Raw genomic sequence first — 20,801 nt, 5'->3', positions numbered from 1 at the left:
GGAACCGAGCCTGGGCACCCTGCCAGACAATTCCGGGGTGTTTTTCCGTCCCCAAATTCCAAGGGCTTCTCCAGCCTCATTCCCTTCCCTGTTGAGCAGCCCCGGCAGAGGGCAGAGCAGCCACACGGAACCTCGTGGTGGGAAGGGGAGCTGGAAAGTGCTCCTTGGCTTCTCTTTTCCGCTTCCTAAAAATGTATTAAAGCATAAAAACGCACGGTGTTGCTATTCCAACTGTCTTATAGAAACCGAATGGGCAAAATAAAGTAATCCACTGCTGACATAAGGCTACAGGGGAATTTGGGCTTTAATGTAGTTTAGAAAGTGGAAAGTAGAGGCTGTTGAAGAAGTCACAAAATCATTCCTAGGGACTCAGGATCTCAGTCTCGTGTCAGTCCATGGTGAAAACGTACCACAAGTGGGTGACTGATGTCCTCTGGTTGTTCAAGATGTGTTGTGGAGCAGAAGGACCATATCTATCACTGCCAAGCTAAACATTCCCGTTACATTCATCAGGAGGCAGGCACTTAAAAAGAATATTCCTACTGTGGGGTTATTTGTTCTTTCTGAAGTGTTCCAAGAGAACATCCAGCAGAGATAGAGAGCTTGCTCTTCTACTTTGCAGATCAAGCCAGCACCTTTCAGGCCTCTTTATATTTTAATAAGATGAAATTAGTAGCTGTAAGGTTCTGAGGAGTGTGATTCCTGCAGGTCACTTTCCATGTACTTATTTTTATTTTTTTATTTTTCTTTTTAACTCTAGGATTTTAAACCTTGCCATGTTCAAACTCCCACACATTTAGCTCTGCGCTTCTGTCAGAGTTTTCTGTGCCCACAACAGATGAAGCTGGAAAAACCTCCAAGATTATTGAGTCCAAACTTTGGCTGAACACCACCACATCAAAGAGATCATGGCACTAAGTACCATGTCCAGTGGTTTCTTGGCCTCACCACCTGGCTGGACAGCCCATTCTTGAACACAGTGAGGAAATTAAAACCACCCGTAATTTGCTTCACCCCATTGCAAAAATTTTATGATTTATCAATAATAATACTTCAACTACATAATGCAGTTCCATTCTCTTCCAACAGTCTAGCAATACCACAAGCAGGGAGCTGAGTCTGGGTTCAACTTTCAATTACAGAGAAATGACATTAGGGCATCTGGCACATATCATAGATGCCATACTAGATGAGGTTCAGCTAGTAAGAATATCTTTACAGGTTTGTGAATAATTAAAACTGATTAAATTTTTTTCTCCCTTCATATCAAAACCAGATCTTTCACTCGGAGGGCTGAAACAGTCCTCAAACAAGCATCTTAAATACTTCTGTCCTTTTTCATAGACATGTATGTAGCCCAGTCCTAAAGACTATCAGTGATGTTAGCTGGATAACCTGTCCAGGCAATATAGAGATTTGTAAGATAGCAAAGATTTTCCTAATCTTTACTAAATCTTTTTTCTGTAATATGACTCCATCCATTCCTGTCTTATCCAAAACACATCCGGAGATTAGATTCAGCAGGCATGTGCGTATTTGAAAACAGGCCCCATTTCAGCTCGGACTTTTCCTTTTCAGGATCAGACCCGTGGGTTCACTCTTCTGGTTCAGATCTTCCAGACTTCCCATCATCACTGTTATTCTCCTCTGGGCTGCTTATAATGTAGTGCTCAGAATTAAACAGGATATCACAAGGGAGTGAAGCAGAAGGATTACTGCTTCACATTCCTCATTTATACACCTCTATCATTTACCTTGCCTTGCGCAACATTGACATAATTCAGCCACGGACTTTCTTTGACCTATGGTTTGTTTCTACAAGAGCTGGGGCATAGCCAGAGACTTCCAGCCCTCTGCCTTTGCCTCTGGCTGTGTGTGCCCCAAGGAGGTTTCCTGCAGTCATTCCAACAGCAACCAGCCCTGTCCCCACATTTAAATAATTTTGTGAAAACCACACTCCTGTAGTTTATTTGTGTGAAAGCTATTGAGAGTTTCACCAAGCTTATGACAGAGGACATCTACTCCATCTCCTCCTAGCCACAGGTCTGGGTTTGTAGGTTGAAGTTATACTGGTTTGATTCATTCTCTGTAAATTTTTATTGACTATTAATTTATTTTGTGTGCTCACCAAAATTTCCTGATAATTTATTCCACTTTTTTCCCCCTCAGGATCAAGTCTTTGACTAATGGTTCAAATGCATCTGTATCAATATTTTAGTTCAGATCAAGAGTGCATTTTTGAATTGAGTCTCCAGCTACCTAAACTGTTGCTTTGTGGCAGTATTTGCCAGAACAGACAGAGGGGATAGTCCCCAGGCCCTTCCTTTCTCCCTGTTTTTAACCCAGGGGGCATTTTATGCTTTCTGGTCTCAGTAACTCTCCCTCGTTCAGAGGGTTCATCACCCACCTGCTCCAGCATCCAAGGATGAAACTCAGCTCTGAGCACACATTACTCAGCTAAATACATCCCAGCTCCTTTCTCTTTATACTGACATCTTGCTCCTGGAGGGACTGTGTGGGTCACAGCACTCAGGGAGATAAGAACATTTGCTATTCTAGTAATAGACAAGCAGAGAACAGAACAAAGAATTTAATGCTTTCTGCATCTTTGGGACATGTACCCTGGTTTAGAGCATCATGAAAGTGGTGTGCAGGACGGGTTTCCCAGTGTGGAGGAAGGGGTTTCAGCTCCTCCATCACCACCAGCTAGTGCAGCACTCATTCCCATATCCCATGGTGTGGACAAGGTCTTGGAACCACACTTGTTCCCTTCCCCTCACTAATATCCCCATCCTGTCGTTCCCGATTGTCCCTGAACAAGAAGAGCCAAACTGGATCAGTTCAAGGAAATGCTGGTATACAAGTAAAATTAGTGGGAATAAAGCTATTTAAAATATATGTTCCATGCCATATGACCCCATTGGGCATAGTAAAATCTGTGAGTTTCCTTTCTGGCCACCACTCAGTTGCTATAAACTATCAGATTATTGTTTTTCTGAAGACAGAAGTCCATTCATTCATGTCCATGTGTAAGAGCAAAAAGACAAACCCAGAGGTGTTCAGTAGGTGCGTGCTGAGCTGTTAATGCTTAGAGGTTGTAGCCTATCAGGGAGCATGTCATGGAACTTAGCTGATTAATTAGGGAAATTTTCTGCAATTAGAGCTGCTATTAACATGTATCAGGCATGGCTGGACAAGAAACCTCTCAGTAATGATGGCTGGGGTCTGCTTTCCCACCAGCACCCTCTGAACTGCCTGGCATGGGATTAGCCCTGCCCTTTCAAATTGCTAGTCTTGAGATCTGCTCTGCCCTTTCTGACATCCACGCCTTGTATTGAAAAGGATGTCACAGTGGTTCTCTGAAGCTTACTGCAGCCTTTGGAGTGTGGGTCAAAGCCAAATTGCATTAAAAAAACAATGGCCAAACTGCTGTTGGCCCAGCTGGGTCTGGGATTTAATTTGATGTGCATGGAGTCTAATTCAGGCTCCATAAGTAGCCATGCAGGTGGGACCAGCTGCAGGGTCATTTCTTCTCCCAGGACATACCTGATTTAATGAGTGCTATGGAAACAGGTAAGGAAGGCTCAATGGAAGTGTGTAGTGGAAAGTTCTGGGTTCCACTTTCTGGGTGAACTGGGATTTGCTCTTTCTAGGCCTCTCTGCAGCAACAGAAAGTTCAGAATTCCAAATCTCCTTTCCTGAACCATGGATAGCTCCAATGAAATCCCAGCAGTTCTGAAGTCAAACCAGTGTAAGGGAAACAGGGAATGGGCCTGGTAAAATCTATCAAATAACCCATTCCTGTTATTGGAAGCTTTGTGCAGTTCTTGGGCTGACACAGCTTGTCCGTACAAGAGAGTTAGGTGAATAAATGTTACCATGTTTATGAAGAAGGCCAATAAACTGTTCAAGAGTCTAAAACTTCTGAAAAGCAGACAGGAAGAAGTATGCTTGCTCAGAGTTTATGCTTGAAGTGGTGTATTTCTTGGACTTTCTGCAGAAATGAATTGGAGCAAACTACTTTGCTGCAGGAGATTGAAATGCATGGTGTTTAATTCAGTGCCTGCTGGATGGACTGTGTTCCTTTTGGCAATCTCATGGACACAGAAGAAATCAGAATTGAAATGGAATATTAAAGAGTAATTTCAAACTTCTGAAGTATTATTATTATTATTACCAAGACTATTTGACAGTTAGTGTAGACATTACTGTCTGGATATAAAATACTGCAAAAATTATCAATTTTTGCAGTAACAACACTGATTTATTTTTACCATAAAAGGATCCAAACACCTTGGCAAATCAAGTCAATGTTGCAGACATTTACATGTACACGTCATTTTTGATACTCTGACTTAGATTTGTCCCACATAAATCCAGGTGTCCAAATGGGCAATGAGCTGGAAGCCTGAATACCTCAGGTTCTTTGTACAGTCAAATAATTTTACAATTTTAATTGAATTTTATTGAATTTTTCAATTCAAATATCCTTCAGAAAGTACCTGTAGAGAACATTTGAAAGCAACTTAACTTTGGATTACCCTCAGAGAGGGGACATCAGCAGCTTTCCCCAGCTGGAGAGCAAGTTTTAACAGTGCCAGAGATCCCCAAATACTCAGCTTTTTCAGATGCCAGGTTAGTTTGTCCTAATTACATGGACATGGTTAAGCTTTTAGCCAGATCTACAAGCAGAAAGAGTTTTCCCCTGAATTCAGACTTGCAAATATCTTTGTTACCTTGATTGCTAAAAAAAAAAAAAAAATATATATTCTTTAGCAGTGCGATTTAATCTTGATCCTCCCTGAAATCCTCAAAAAATCCATCCAACTTAAGAGTCTTAATACAGGAATAATGTTTTCTTTCTGTAGTTCATGGCTTTTCACTCTTTTTCTTCCAACTTGTATGTATTTTCTTACAGTGTTGGGGAATTTCATGGTTCAGCATTTTGTCAGTGTTTTTTCTTTACTCGCTCTCCATTTATTTATTTATTTATTTATTTTAAAGTAAATCTGTTCTATGCATGAACAAATGAATTTTTTTTGCAGCCTGTTTTTCTTATGTCTTTTCTCTATCAACCAGCCTATGGTATTCTAAATCAACAACTCCAAAAAATTCTGGTAAAGAATTTTTTTAGCAGCCAGTAAAGCAAAAGACCAAAAATCCTGCTTGGTTTTCCTTCTTATAATGAAACTGTACAGAACTAGTGGGGGAAATGGAGCTCTTTAAGCAGAAACTGAGAGAGGAACTGATATTTATTGTCACCCAAGTAAAAGATTTCTGCAAAAAAAAAAAAAATCCTTTTAGTGTCAATGGCTTGTTTTGGACAAGTTACAAGCATGAGTTACATCATGGCATATTCAGGCCAGCTGTTAGAAATGCTAAAGGTGAAGACATCAAGGGACATGGAAATATTAAAAAAGAGGAAAATTCAATGTAACAAAATCTTAGATTTAGAGAAAGAGAACTTCTAACCTAATTATAAAATCTCTGTGTAAGTTGATGTAATGCATTAATATTCCCTCTAATATTTCACTCACTCACAGTCCCATATCACAGCTGCAAGCCCCTGTGTGTGTCTCCCCAGCAAGGATCACTTGTGTGCAACACAGATAGCAAAGGACACTGTCCATCATGTGCTCATCATTTCTCTGGTGTTATTCTTGACTGACAGCAACTGGGGTTTTGATGGATCCTTGAAAACCTTTAGGAGTGAGTGTTTGTTATAGGGCAGTCTGTTGTTTAGGGTTCTTGCTTACTTCAGCCTCCATAAACCTTTGAAAAGTCACCCATTTTGCCCATTTTAACTTGTTTGCTTGAAATTTATCTGTTTTTCCAACAGGCAAATGGGGGAACAAAAGGCTGCAGCCTTGTTGCCATTCTGTTGTGGGGATGCTGGCGCATCTTGTGCTGTGAGTCTTGTCCTGTGGGCTTCAGTGCAGGCCTTTTGGGCTTGCCCTAAATATCACATGACTCAATTTTACTGCTGAGAACAATATTCTGGGAACAGTGTCAAAGGGAATGGTATTCTCCATTACCAGTACAGGCTATTCTTTTACCCCTTGTTCTACTTTCTCATCTGCTGCTGTCACATACCTGTGTTTCCATTCATCCTGTGTTCATAACACTCTTAATATATTTCTTGTTAGAAATCTCTGCCACTTTAGCAGCCAGCATCTGTGCACTGGGTCATTAAACCGGCTGAGAGTATAAACATCCTCAATCTGCTGCAGCAGTTTGCCCACAATATATGTCAAAACTATTCATGAAATGCATGTTTATTTTACATATTAACAAATTCTTTCACTCAAAGCACAGGAATGTGTGTGTGCCTCCTTTTTGCCTGACACAGAACATGCCTGGCTGCTGCTAATGGTTTTGGTCTGCCAAGTGCAAAGCTTTGTGTGTTGCCTCTCAGTAGAAGAGAGATCCACAATTTGAAATTGTGGCCTAACCACAACAGAGCTTTATTTTGGCTTAACCTAGAGCAATTTATACCTCTGTCTGTTTAAAGCAGTAGGTTTAATTATAGATTCACACAGCTTATAGTCTCCTATGCCTTCTGAAACTGCTGCTATAGCACAGCCTGGTGTAACCCTGAGCAACTCAAAATTAGCAACCCAAAGGAGTGTTCACATGTCATTTTGGCAGCTGGTGGGACCAGTACTATATAGTGCAATTATTAGAGCAGCATGAACACCATGTGGCACAGCAACAAGCAGTAATCAACTGAGAACCATCATCAGAGGTGCAATTAATTACACTTCTTACTATTATAGTGATGTCAAAATGTGTCCACAGAGAACTCAGCAAAATCACTATTTTTACTGTATTCAGATTTCCAGGCAGTTTTCTAAGGCTGTTGCACAAGGAATGCCTTCTGCATTATGCTACTACAGCCTGCAGTTTCTAATTACTATATTCTTTGCTTTGTTTATGGCTATGTTGAGTCAGAATTCCTGCTCTTATAGGTCTAGAGCAGTGGTGGTTTCCCTTTAAGTCCTCTTCCTTTCAAAGTAAACACCCTCCCTGTGCCTAGGCCTCAAGCTGGATGGGAAACAAAGAAGTGAAGAGTTTCTGTTTGGGCAGCTCCTGTGTCTGGGCTCATGGCTGGCTGGGACCCACAGAGCAGGCCCGGGATGGAATCACGAGCGCAGGCCGAGCAGGAATTTGCAGGGCTGGATAAATAATGCTCTTCATAATTTCTCCATGAGCATGTGAATTGCAGAAGGCTGTACAAAAGATCAGGCAGAGATCAGGGGTTCCCGATACCACCTTTGTAATTCAGGCTGTTGGGAAATGCACTTCCCGCTCGCTCCCCATGGCTTGCGCAATGGCCGGCAGAGCCAGAGAGTTCCCGGAGCTCTGTGCCCCCAGGGCCTAGCTGTCTTCTCAGATATTTTGTGTCACATTTCCTTAGGCTCACTTGCCTCAAGGCAGCTGCTGAGAGCATTGCAGAGCTCAGGTCTGCACAGACAATCTTCCTGAGTCGCTACCTCAGAAAGTTTCGGAAGATGGTTTGCTTACAGTCCCACTCAGCAGCCAGCAAATGCTCATTTTGGGCTACCCAGGCGCCCCATGTCACTTGTAATGGCTGCTGGGAAAGTAAGTAATTCTATATGTATTTGTACAGGCTGTAGGGCATCTGTGATAAATTCTTACTTTTCATTAAATTAACCCTACCCAAAAGTAGTACTGTGCTGATTGTGGAGTAAGTAATTGGATTACTATTTTAATGAAGACAATGAACATTCTTTATAAAATGACTTTATAGTTGGCTTTGGTTTTAAGCAGTTTCAGTCATGCAATTTTGGTTGATTTCACTCTGATTTGTGGTGATCAGCTGCAGTCATGCAATTTTGATTGAAGTGCCTCCTGAGGGGAAACATTTGGGCCAAGAGGTGACTAAGATGACATTGAGTAACTCACGTATCCTGGACTTTTTCCTTGCTGCTATGTCTTGCAAAAGAGTGGGACACAGAAAACTCTACATTTTAGAGACAGGCATTATCTAGTCATTTTATCATCTTCCCTTTTATGATACCCTTATCCTTGCCTTTGCAAGTTTTTTTTTTGCCATTTTTTCAAAATGAATGCAGTCCAGGAAATTTTGATAATGGCAGACTGAAGTCTCAATTTGTGCTACTCTGTAACCTCAAATCATACTCTAAACCACAATCAGATATCACACCTCTGCCTTGTCTCTAAGGAAAGGACTCTTGGAAAACCTTAGTAACTATTGACAGCACAGCACTTGCAAAGACCTGTGCTGTGAATGGTGCCAATTAGATCTATTACCTGTCAGAGTGTTTGAAATGCATTACATCTCCTTTGGCCCTCACCCCCTGTGCAAACTACCTAAAGTATGTATCTTTGACATGGAAATATTTTTCTTAGGCTGGCTTAGTTGTACTGAGGCAGAAAGTGCAGGTATCTTCAGGGGAGCCAGAGCTCCTCGTGGCACTGACCACAGCCACACTGAACACAAGCACACAATGATTCCATCAATTCTTTTTTGTCTCCTGGTTAAATGTCAGGCTGATTTGCCTCTCATGTGTGTTCCCATTTCCTCATATCAAGTATTCCACAAGCTCCAGCCTGTAACTTTCTGTCTTTATTGATGTGTTTCTTAGAGCTCAGGGGGAATGACACCTGTTGGTCTGAAAACAAGAGTTTTTAGTAGAGAGGAGGAACTTCCCACTGTGTCATTCCTCTCACAGCTCCATATGTAGGTGGAAGATGCCTGGATACTGGTACATCTTGTTCAGCATTCAAGGTTGAATTCTTCAAACTGAGGGTGAAAAGAAGGTTGTTTCAAAATTGTAGTGGCACTTTTACTGGTGATACCTGATATCAAAGCACAGAATGGTTTGATAAGCAAGCTATTCCACCCTTGTACATTTTCTTGGTGAAAGCTGAAATGCATTTTTGTAGGAGAGAAAGCTTTCTAAACAAGAATCTTGGTTGTTACTGTTCAAATTGTGTCCAGAAACTGTGGTAAATTATCCACTAGAAAATAGTATTTCAGCTTATTTATCAGGATTCCACTTTATTGGGTTCCCCAGACATAATAAAATGTTTAATGCATTGAATAACTGCATTGCTCCATATATTCTCTATCTTCTATTACTTCAATGAATATCTCTTTTTTTAGCTCTGGAAGTTTCCTCAGGAGTTCAGGAATCTGCATCTCCTCCCAGCTTCAGTAGGAACACTGTTAGCACTGCTTATGGAGAATACAGGTTAAAACTTTCAAAATATGGTGCCTCGGATTTTGCAGTTTGAAAACGCTGAAAGAAGTGCCATAGGAAAAAGAAAGATACATTTTTCACACATAAGAGTTTTTGTAATGTTATCATAATTGTCATCTTTACAAATACAAGGTGCTATGAACCACAAAAAATCAGAAAAATGAGATTTTCCAGTTTCTTCCTCTGTGTTTTGCTTCTAAAAAGGAGGGAAGAAATAAAAGAGGGAGAAAAAAGTAGAAATAAGAAAAATTATTTTATTTTTGTAAGTGAAAGTAAATATATAACATAAATACTTCTTATTTCTTTTTTAATGAGTAAAACAGAATAACAAAAACTTTTCAAAATAAAATTCTAACCAATTCTGCTAGTTGTGGTTTTCCTATCAACTAGCATTGAACCAGTTTAATTAAACACCAGCTACCTGGGCTGAGTAGTGATTTCGCTAAATATCCAGTTCAGATGAAGCCACCTACACAGGATCTGCTCAATGAAGGTTAGAAGGATGTGCAGCTGCATTTTCCCTGAAAGACACAAATATTCCCAGAGACATCCTCTAAAGTGTGTCTCCTTTTTTTCCCCCTCACTTTTTCTCACAGATTCTTTCTCAGTTCTGTGGAATGACATGAATCACAATAGCATTAGCTACTTTTTCCCAACAACATAGCATTGCCATAGCAACAGATAAAGCAAGTTTGTTGTGGTGTTTTAGTCTAAATAAAAGAGTTCACACACATATCAGCTGCTCAGGACACCCTACAAGGTATGAAATGAGTATTGAACATATGAACTCCTATTTCCATCTAGAATTTTCTGAAGAGGGAAATGGGAGTTTGACCTCCTGAAGATATAATTGAATCTGTTCAGGCACAACATGTCTATGATTCTTACTACTAGGGGCTGTTTCCTTATGGTTCAAATTTAAAGCCAGTTGTGTTCAACTTCTCTCAGACATCCCTCAGCCCCTTCTTGCAGTCAGTTGCTGCAAGTTGGCTCAGAAAATAAGTCCCATGGTAGATAAAACACTGTATTGAAGCAACTGCTGGATGGTGATGCATCTACAGACCAGATTTGGGTCTGGATTGTACAGATGGGGTTCATTTTTAACTGCAGCTAGAGTGAGAATGCTTAACATGTTACACACAGCATTGCACATAGACCAGTAGAGTCTTCCTGAGATAACTGGGAGCAGGGAAAAATCAGTTCATCAGAATAGCTGAGTGCAGTTCATTTACATACCAATTCACAAAGTGAAGATTTGACTAGGGTGGTTTTGGTCATGTAACTTTGATGGTGTCCAAACTGCCTCAGTGTGCCAGCATTTCTTATGCAAAAGTGCAAAAGAACCCATTGGGCCACTTGAAATGAGATGGTGCTGCTCCTCACTGCTACAGGGACAAGATGTAAAACAGAGAGTGAACAATGATGAAAGTCTGTTTAATTCCCTTTTAGGTTTCTCTGACCTTTTGCTTTATTACAGCAAATTTGATGAAAATGTCCCTGAAATCACATTAATCAATCTTATGCTGTCTGCCGAGAGTCTGCCTGGAATCACTGTGCACTTCAGGGAGGTGTTTTGCTACTACTGTTCCCCAGGAACTGCTGTTTTCACCACAAAGGCAGTATAATGTTCTATAATTTTTGTACCGTATGATATTGTGGTTGTCTTGGACCTGAACCAATTGTGCTGTAAGAATTTATCCCATTTTTTCTTTTCTTATATGAACCCTTTGACCACGCTGTCAGACTGGTGTCACAGGCCTGTGATGAAGTATTAACACTTCTATACACTTATATAGTATTATCTAAGTACCTTAGATATACCTTACCCAGGAGCTTCAGAAAATGTTTTGGGTGAATCTGTGCAACATTCCTTGTGACATAAAGTTTCTGCACTATGCTGATTGCTGGATAATTTAGGAAGTTTTAATTGGTTTTCAAATTTGTTTTCTGCTAAGACACTGTCTTCCACTGCTGGGCCATTGACATGTCCTACTGTAAAGGAGTAGTGTAATTTTAACTTAATCTTGATATTTTGATTAATTTTATTCCCAATTTTAATCCATGTAAAGTGAGATTAATAAAGTTCCGTGCACTGCAAAATGGACTTTAGATTTACATTACCATTCCCTGATTTCCAGCAAGGGTAGCAGATGACATCAGGTAGAAGAAAACAAGAAAAGATCTGAGATCCAGGACATCAGTATTTTGTGCTAAGTACAGGGGTGGCAAATAATACAAAGGATAGGGCAGAGTGTATTAAATCCTCAACTTAATCCTGAACTTTATCTGCAGCAGTTGAATTACCTGGATGACCAATCATTAACTGATATACAACATAAAGTGTGATCACAATGATTTTAAATGTATTTGGGGTTTGTTCTTATTTTGGAGATGAATCTGAACAGATGTTTTTTCTGTTCCCAGAAGTCTGAACAGAGATATGTTAAGAAGCTTCCAGCTTACAGATATGCAGCTTCAGAGACTAGAGGATGAGGATTTAGATAAAAAGCAGATGTGGGACCCTTTATGGTTGAATGTTTCTCTGAAAGCAAGGCACTGCACTACATATCTTGCGTGCAAAAAGATATGAATCTTCTTAAGGATTAAATACATCCTCTTAAGGTAGTGGATTTTTAAAGAATGTATTCTATATGGAACAAATAACAGAAAAAAATAGCAAACTATATTTTGTATGCAACACATGTCAGATTTCAGGGTTAGTATAAGCAAATGAATTTCATCTTTCCTATCAAAGAGATTTCTAATAGTTTTGATGATTTGTTTTTCCTTATGCTATACGTTTTTCCCAGCATAGAAAGTGGCAGGTCTCAAGTAGGAAAACTTCTGGAATTACAATGGGAGATGGAAAGGCATGTGGGAGAAATTCTGTGTGGGTTCTACCAGGAGTAGTAAAAATGGTGGGGATGGCCTCTACCAGACGCTTGTCATGGTTATTGCCCTTTTAAAATATACATGCAATAAATAGATCAGGCTGAAATTTTATTTCTATACCTCAAAAGAAGAAAAAAAGAGAAAGACACAGGTAATGTTTTCAAAACTTTAACCGTATAGACGCTATCATTCTCTAGGGGATGAGATAGTCATTTCCAGGGTGGAATTAGTTCCCACTGTCTTCTATATCTGGTTTATAATGAAAAGAATAATCATCTGAAAATGTATTTTTCTCTCTAAATGCTATATAGGGAGTCTAGTAGCAGGCAGACACGTAAGCAATCAAGCATCTGCCATTTAATCCTCTGTGAGGCAAGTTCTTTGTTTAGTATCTAATGCCCCTTTCAGGCATTCACTCTGAAATTAAACACCTAAAATTATTTCTGACTACTACATGTCTAAACATTTGTAAATGGGACTGAACAATGTAGGTACCTTGTTGAGTTTAATGGAGGAAAATGAACCTGACCCCACATTTGTTCTGATTTGGTTGCAGAGAGTTTAAAATCTGACTGGTGGGTTTGCTGGGTTAGAAATAATGAAGATTTTCAGGGAAATGCAAAAGAATGGTCTGAATTTTCCAGTGTCAGCCTAGAGGACTCAAATCCGATATAGCCCAGAGGAGGGAATTCCCATCCCTGCAGATGTCCAAGGAACAGCTGGATGCGGCTGGCACTCAGTGCTCTGGGCTGGGTGACAAGGTAGGGATTGGTCACAGGTTGGACCTGATGTCCCTGGAGGTCTTTTCCAACCTTAATGATTCTGTAATTATTTAAAAACAGAAAGAATTCCCTTTTCCCCAGTTCCTCACACACAAACATACATGTAAAATCTACAATATCATTGTAATTTATAGTACAAGTGGGTCTGTATGTTTGGTAGAATCTAAATTGTAGTACATAAGGTTTACTTTATGATATTTATGATGCAAATCCTCTGCTCTCAGAGAATGTGGAGATCTTGCATTATCCTTGACAGCCTTGAAAAGCCCTTCAATATGAAAGGAGTAGATCTCAGACTTGGTGGGTTTTTGAAAGAAAAAAAATAGTGTAATGCAAACCAGATGTGTTTGTTTGCCTGTGTTGGTGGTTTGTTGTGGGGTTGTGTTGTTTTGTTTTGGTTTGTTTTTTTGGTTTTTCTGTTTTTAGTAAAACAGCCTTTGTCAAACAGAAAAGGTAAACCTGGAGATCTGAAAATTTGTGTTGTGTGCAGGGTCTAACTCTTGCCGAGATCAAGAGCTACCAAGGCAAATGGTGGCGTCGTATTTGGTGCCTCTGACTCCACCATGGTGCCGTTGTCTCTCAAAGGTCAGAAGCTTTGTAAATCCCTGTTCAAGGCCTGTGGCTTTCTACACCTTTTATAGAGATGAACTCTGAGGTCTGGGATTTTCTCATCCTTCTCCATATAGAGTTGTTCACTACTTAGATTGCTCTGTTGAAATTTTGCTGTATATATTTTCCACAACACTTTTCCCCATAGAAACCAGGCATGGTAACTTTAAAAAAAAACTGTGGAAAATATTTCAAATCATACTAAGCTTCTACTGCTTCCCCCCTCCCCCCTTAGAACAATAAATATTTTAAACAGACAGAGAATTTATCTAAAGAACAGGCTGAATTTTCTATGACATTAAAGAAATTTAAATTAAAAATTAAGTCTTTGCTACTTCATTACAATTGTCTTGTTAGATTCAATAATTTTTCTTTAGATAAAATGAGCAATGTGTAATTAAAAGAATAAAGTAAGAAAACAGCAAACTTTTTTTTCAAGTGGGGTTGTAAGTGTAAATAAAATTAATCTTGAAAGCTGTGTCAGTCTGATCTTTTTATATGGTAGCACGAGTTCTGACACAGCGCTGTGGGGATTCTGTCACTGTGACAAATTTAGATGCAAAATAAAGACTTGATAGTTCATAACTTTTATATCGACTCTGAATTTTTTATTAGCATAAAGCCCTGGTATAAATTATGTAAGTTGGTTTAAAATCAGTCAAGGGTTTATCCAGTTAAGCACAATGAGAGGTTTTCTCCAAAACAGCTACTTTAGTGGGTGAAATGATGGTGATCTCAGCTCTTCACCTAAGAAATGGAAAAGACAAGGAGCCTGCAGGCATCTCCCTGAGTTTGGCTAATAAGAGGAAACTCGTTATGGTCCAGTGCCTTGATTGCCATAAATGCTGTAGAGGGGCTCCTATGGATTGGCCCACAATATGGGAAACGGCAGAGAGAGCTGCTGGCAGCTGAAACCAGAACAGCTTGTTGTGTGAGCAGGGTCCACAGTGCAGCCACCTTCCTTTCCTGGTTAGTGAGTTAAATAAACCAAGACAATTCAGGTGGAGAGTGCTCAGGCAGGACTTGAGGCAAATAAATCCACACTGCAGCGCCTGTCGGGTCATTTTCCTCACGTTGGTGAGTCCTAATTTATGAAAACCTTTTCCCACACATGTTATTTCTCCACCATTTTGGTTATTTTGGGTTCAGCTGGTCAAGCTGATGGGAGCCCACCAGGGTGTGTAAAGCAGTGCCGGCTGGGCCGTGGATTTCACAGAACGAAGGAGCCAAAACTCAACGGTTCTGTTAAGATCCGCTTAAAATATTTTACATTCTGCCTTTCCCTCCCCGAAGCCATCAGATGAAGCAGCTTCTGTCTTTAAGCTGCCCATCCGCCATGGTCAGGCACTCCCCTCGCTCCGGGGCCGCGGGGCCACCACCCTGCGGAGGGGGCCCCGCCGCCGGTGAGTGCCGCGGGCAGCGGCCGCCGCGGGAGCCCGGGAGTGGCGCATCCTTCTCCGCATCCCTCCCTGCATCCTTCCCCGCATCCTTCCTTGCATCCCTCCCCGCACCCTCCCTACATCCCTCCCCGCAATGCCTCCCTCCGCCACCGCATCCGCTGCCAGGGCAGCAGTCCCGGTGCTGGCCGTGCCGTGCCCGGTTCGCTCCCGCGCCGTTGGCACCTCTGCAGCTGAATCAGCCTGGGCTTGGGGAGATGTCGGTACCAGATCTCGTCTTCTGGAGGCTGACTGGGAGGGCGGTACCTGAGGTTCGACCTGTGGTTGTTTCCATTCATTTAAACGTCCAAACATTCCCTGAAACGTTTTGAATTCCTATAATTAGCATTTTTTCCCTCTCTGTCCCCCCTCCTTCCCCCTGACAAATCGAAAAGCCCTGATACAAAATGCCAGATTAGGGCTGACTGTTCTGACATTTCAGAGCTTTTCATTTTTCTTAATCCTTTTAAAATGCATTTCAAAACACTTTAGCTTGTCATGTAGAGAAATGAAAGTGCCCCATTTAGAAACAGCAAAATGAAACATGCTGGCTGATTCCATGTTCATTTTGCCTTATTTTTTCCCTTCCTGTTTAAACAATTTTGTAGTAAAGACAGAACTGAATAATAGTGAACTAAATATTCCTGTTTTGGTGAAGAAAATTGTGACCATAAATGTTACTCACTTCTGTCAGAAATTAAATGTATTTTCAAAAATATTACATAACAATGCTATTTCAGATGATTAGATGAGGTCTGTTGGAGTGTAAAGCTGTGTGATATTTCAAATCAATGGGAGCTAACAAAAGGTACAGATTAGCTCTGAGGTTTCTGATTTCTTATCCCTACAATAGTCAGGTTTGAAACATCAGAGAAAAAGGAGCAGTCTGGGTTTGCTAAGGTTTTGATAAATCCTGCAATGTTTGGCCTCAGCCATCCAATTCTCAGCTCAGCCTTCTCTGTAACCCCATTCATGGAAACATGGAAGCATCTTTGACCTCAATCTCTTAGAAACCACTTGCTCTCTAATGATCTAGATGCAATCCCTGGGTTCTGCGAGGTCTAAGCAGAATTCTGTCCCAAGGGCCTCCAGCTTCAGTACTGAATGATTGAACAGGAATTGGTCTGGGTGATCCTTGTGTCTCCCTTCCCGCTCAGGCTGTTCTGTGATTCCAATAGCTGTACTCAAAACCCCCCTGCATTGCCACATGTTTGGTGCTGCACCACAAGTCCCAGATCTTTGAAATTTATGGCCTCAAGTTGTAAGGCTCAAGTTAAACTGTCACAATGGAAAAATCCAAATCTTGGTTCATCTTTGTTTGGTGGTGCTGTGAGAAAATGAGCAAGCAAACCATTCGACCACATGTGGGCTCTCTTGGGACTTCTTCACCTCTAAGTAAACATATATAATGGATTTCACAACTAAAAAATGTTATCCCATGTAAATAAGGGCTATTGTGTTGAAAACTGTATTCCTTGTACGAGCATTGAATTAGTTTGGAATTTTATTTCAAGTATTTGAAAAGACATTTCACAAGAAGCAGACCTATGTGATCAAAAAGTGAGATTTAGTCTTTATTTTAAGCAGAAGAGCAGGGGGGACTTAGGTAAATGAGTGAAGTAAAATATCTGAGTAGACTTTTCTGCTTAATATGGTGGAAGACATGCAAAATTATGTTGTCAAATTCAAACTATTCAAGATTAATTACATAGAAATCAAAAGCTGAATCTCTGCAAGCCTGCCAAAAGTTAGACTACTCGTCTAAATCAATTACTTCAGAATAGCCATCTGCCAATAGTCCATGTGCTGCTATGCAGCTTCTTGGAATCTTACTGCTCCAGAGAGTGAAAAATGAAAATAAAAGCAAGCAGAAGAAATCCCAGGGGACTGTAGCTTCAGGAGGTGAAAAATTGGTGCTTTTTGCTTGCCTGTCTCTTCCCAGTTTCCTGCCCCCTTCAGCGTATGAGAAAGGCAAGAAGAGTTTGTGCACTTTGGAAACTCGATAGGAGGCAGCAGCTGATCTTCCCATCACCAGCCTAAAAATAATCCACTCCAGGGCTTGGAGCAGCTTCACTAAGTGGAGGAAAATCCTGCCATCGGGATGATATTGATCACATAGCACAACCGAGTGACACTTTGGGTTGGTATTTTGGGGTTATGTTTACAAAGGTAAGCTGCAGAGTTTGATCTAACATTCAGCAACCAAACGGGCATGCGATGACCCTCCCCCCATTATCTCTCACTAACCACCTCCTCCTCCTCCTTCCCTTTATATCTGTGGGACAGGGCTGCTCCTTGTTCTTTCCTGGGATTACAACTCCAATCTCTTTTTCCTTTTCCATTTGCAGCCGTTCTCAGCCTTTACCGTCCCCTCCTGCTGATGTTTTCTTTGCTGCTGTTCACAGGGTTGTGTTTCTTTTTTTAAACTGTCCTGTCTTGACAATGTGAAGTCGAAGGTTTTACAGCAGGCAGCGTAGCACGCTGGTGTTGGGGATCGCATTGTGTGGAGAAGCTTTCCAAAAAAGAAAAAAAAAAAGCGATGCATTTAGATGTGTGAGACCACTGCAGATGTTTGTGTGAAATGCTTTGCAGTGCCAATAGCCTGTTTAGCACCACTGCCGTTGTGATTTTCCCTGTGTTTGGAGCCTGATCCAGAAGGCTCCCGAAGTCAATGAGATTCTTTGCATTGACTTCAGCACCGTTTGGATCAGGCTGTGGCACACGGCAGTTAGCGCTGCGAATGCTGACAAGCACCAGAGGTAATTCATCATCCTGAGGCCCAGGGGAGCTGGGACAGTGCTTAGCAAGGAAGAGGGGTTTGTGGAGCATAGGTGGCTACAGCTTAAAAAAGGAATAAAAAGAAAATTGTATTTTGTTTTGGGTCGTTTTTGATCAAGTAGATTTTAAAGGGACAGTGCTTTCTGCCGTAAGCTCAGCAGCATTCTTTGCAAGACTATAGATCCCATGGGTTGGGTTGGAGTGCTTTTAGGAAGGTAAGAAGAGCAAACTAGAAGGGTTCAGCCTAGAAAGGAAAAAGATTCAGAGCACTAACCTAAAATCTGTGGAAAACCTCAGAGTTAGGCCTTCCATTCAAAGCTATAAATTCATCATTTGTCCTTAGTTAAAATTTACTACGGGAAATTCCAGAAGGAAAGACAAATTTTACTTTTGTGATTTATCCAGAAGATAAGAACTAAGTACTTTTGTAAAATTCGGAGTATTTTCTTCACCCTGCACCTATATGCATACACATATGTATATACATGCATGTTTATATGTATATATGGGCATATAATGCACATTATATCCAAGACCAAAATGAAATTTGATCTAAACTGAGACACAAGTATGCTCTGTAAACAGATATATTTTAATTAGGAAGTGCTACTATCAATTTATATATTTTTTTTAAGTATGGACAACAGAACTACTGCAATAAATGTTTTCAAAATATTCTTATTCCCCCAAACAAGCTCCACCTGAGGAGTGTACTTATACTCTTTTTTTTGTAGTCATAAGTACCTTGCAGAGCATGACGATCAGAGTGATAATTCAGGTAAGATGAAACTCTTGAATGTGAAGATTTTTAAGTCCACTTTAAAAGACCCTTAAGGTAGTTAAAATGTCTTTAATTAGGATTCTTTTAGTTTTGTACTTGGGGAGGATGTTCTTATAATTTTAATGGAAATTTAGATTATCTACCATTTTTCCATTGTCTTCTTCGGAATTGCTTATGGAAAATATATCTCATGAACTGGCTTAGTGCCCTGAGAATCCCCATTTATGCTTGTTAAAATGAGATTTGTGAGTGTTTAGGTTCAATGTTTTGTCATTTCCATGTTTATGACTTTGACATATTTTCTTTCTCCCAAAACTTCTCTCTTCTTCACAGTAAATATTTCTTCATGAATCACTTTTGTTCTGTTTTCTGTTTATTCTCTTGTGACTGTGTCTGTCCACCTTAGCCTAAAACCAGGAAGTCTTAATTTGTCAGTAATGGGGACCCTAGCATAAAAATTTAAATGCTTAAAGGACATGAGGGTTTTTTTAGCTATTTCATTGAAGGGTGAACTGCTGTTCAGATAGTTCACATCCTCATTAAAGTAAACCAACAGGGAATCAGATTCCCAAATGATATAAAGGAGAGCTGAAACTTGCCTTCCGCTGGTAGCAACATGGGCCCATCCTCCTGATTGTTCTTTCCATTCCCCTCCTCTGTTAAGTTTGGCTGATGGCTTTAGCTCATACTGACTATTCATCACAGGCCATTCTCAAAAGGAGAAGGAAAAACCACCTCTGAGAATTTCTGATGAGTTGTAGAGTTCATAAAGACAGAAGTTTAAGTGAGTAATTTGACAGTAACTTAGACAGATGAAGGCCTTCCAGCCTCCAAGTATTAAAACAAAAAATTACCTGGCACTTGGCGCTCCTGCTGGGGTTGCTGAATGTAGCTGGTGTCCTCAAATGGCACATGCCTGTTATCAGATGATCTTTGTCCCATTACTACATTTCCATGTCTGAAATGATAGACTAAACCTAGCATGCCTGGCAACATTATTATAAAGTGTAACATTCCTGCTATAATTAGCAGTGAAGCAAATTGTGATGTACCCACATTGCTGCAGTTACCCCAGGATAACTTGTTGGCCTACTGTATTCAACAGCAAGTGAAACCTTCTCTGGAAAAGCCATTTTTTTGCAATGACTATAAATAACACTGTCTTTTAAAATTAGTCTGTGAGCCCCTTAACAGTTATTCTGAATGGCTGCTAGTACCTGATGAGAAGTAGAGGTTCATAACTGCAGATGACCAACAAATTTCAAAATAACTTTCTATCCCTTCATCTGTTTTCTCCAGAATATTCATTTTTAGGTGACACAATTTCTGTTTTCAATGTGGCAGTTAGACTGCTCCCATTTTGTTCAGACATTGCTGTTGGCCAGTCAAAGCCATCTTCCTGTAGAGAAGCTTTCAGCTCCAAAGGTTCCAACCTGAGCATAAGCTTAGAGAAAAGGTCAATGCATATGAGAAGAAGAGGCCTTTGTTTTCCAGTGCCTCTCCCTTCCTTTGGAACCTACAGATAAAGTTTTGCAAAGAGGCTGGTGGACATTTCTCCAGTGTTATGTCCTTGAGACTGTCCTGCATGAGCCAGCTTGGGAATTGAAGTAGGGCAACTGCAGCAGTTCAGCTCTGATGCTGAGCTTGATGCAAACAGGGTTTCTTATCTTGGGAACAGCACCACAGTGATTAGGACTGTTAATGATGAGACTGAACTATGTTTGTGTTGCTCTCTGCTGGACTGTGAGCCCACAGCAAGGCAGGCAGACTGCAGAGGGTGATTAACCCATCTGGCTTTGCTGCTTAATTCACCTGTGTACCCCTCCAGGCAGTGCTGTTTCCAGTGTTCCCAAGGAAGGGTCCTGGCAGGTGTAGGAGGGAAGCTGCTGCTCTGGAATGCATTGAGTTGGAGCATTAAAGGCTTTAATCTCTTCCATCCCTGTTACAACAGAAATCTCTTCAAATTTCTCCTGTGGCTCTGCAGCCCAGTTTTACCTCTTTGTTCTCTCCCCACATACTTACTGCAGCCTAAAAAGTCTGCCTCCTCATCTTTGGGAAGGAGAAAATCACCTTTGACCACAGGGTGGCAAAACTTGAGTGAGCTCTGTATTGTGATTTGCTTAGGTCTAATTCAAAGACCTTCAGCATTGCAGGTTTTGCTGGTTTGTGTGATTAACATTCTGCCATTTTTTGGGTGGGAAATGCAGAATAAGTACTCAGTGTATTTAGTACTTGCATAAAGCTCAGCGTGGAGAGAAACAAACAGCACTTCCTC

General features: G+C 40.7%; 1 protein-coding gene across 11 annotated transcripts in view; it reads left to right on the top strand.

Moving 5' to 3' along the window:
• Positions 1–16,949: 16,949 nt before the first annotated feature.
• ABCC9 (ATP binding cassette subfamily C member 9) overlaps positions 16,950–20,801 on the top strand; it is a 71,067-nt gene continuing 67,215 nt past the window's right edge. For 6 of the 11 annotated variants that reach the window (XM_059846107.1, XM_059846104.1, XM_059846108.1 and 3 more), the window contains exons 1-2: positions 16,951–17,136; positions 18,480–18,523. The gene's annotated coding sequence lies outside the window, so the exon portion shown is untranslated. Of the gene's footprint in view, positions 17,137–18,479; positions 18,524–20,801 lie in introns of all 11 variants that reach the window. The other 5 variants (XM_059846103.1, XM_059846106.1, XM_059846105.1 and 2 more) reach the window with 2 other exon arrangements.

Source organism: Haemorhous mexicanus, chromosome 5 (genome assembly GCF_027477595.1).
Source record: "Haemorhous mexicanus isolate bHaeMex1 chromosome 5, bHaeMex1.pri, whole genome shotgun sequence".
Taxonomy (NCBI): domain Eukaryota; kingdom Metazoa; phylum Chordata; class Aves; order Passeriformes; family Fringillidae; genus Haemorhous; species Haemorhous mexicanus.
The sequence above is the reverse complement of the archived record's forward strand: the minus strand, read 5'-3'. Positions and strand labels throughout refer to the sequence as shown.